This window comes from Aphanomyces astaci (assembly GCF_000520075.1).
Source record: "Aphanomyces astaci strain APO3 unplaced genomic scaffold supercont1.47, whole genome shotgun sequence".
Taxonomy (NCBI): Eukaryota; Oomycota; class Saprolegniomycetes; order Saprolegniales; family Verrucalvaceae; genus Aphanomyces; species Aphanomyces astaci.
In genome coordinates this window covers 117,837-118,304 of record NW_009798310.1, presented here as the reverse complement: position 1 = coordinate 118,304, position 468 = coordinate 117,837, and positions in this window count along the sequence as shown.

Below are 468 nucleotides of genomic sequence, written 5' to 3'. Positions count from 1 at the left end.
TTGTCCGCCGCTGGACGCGCTCAAGTTGACCCGGGCCAGCGTGTACAATTCCGGGTTTGTGTTCATGGAGACTTTGAAAGCGGGCGAGATCGAATGCCATTACTTCCTCAACCTGGACGCCAAGGGGCCATCGCCAGCCGTGTCGGACTTTATGGCGCGGCGAAAGCTCTCGGCGCTATCGCATCTCAACAAGGTACTCCAGGAACAGCGACTCGAGTGTGAACCCCTGCTTGGCGACTTGGACTTGCCCCATCTACACCACCCCAAGAACGAATGTGCGCTGTGCTACAAGCGGTTCCAGTTCTTCCATCGTAAACACACGTGTCGGAAATGTGGCGAGGTAATATTTGATATATATATATATATATATATATATAATTGTGCAGTTATACCGATTAGTATATATATGTGGGTTTGCCCAATCCGAAGGGACTGGGTCGAATCAAACGTTTGGATTGGCAGATATTC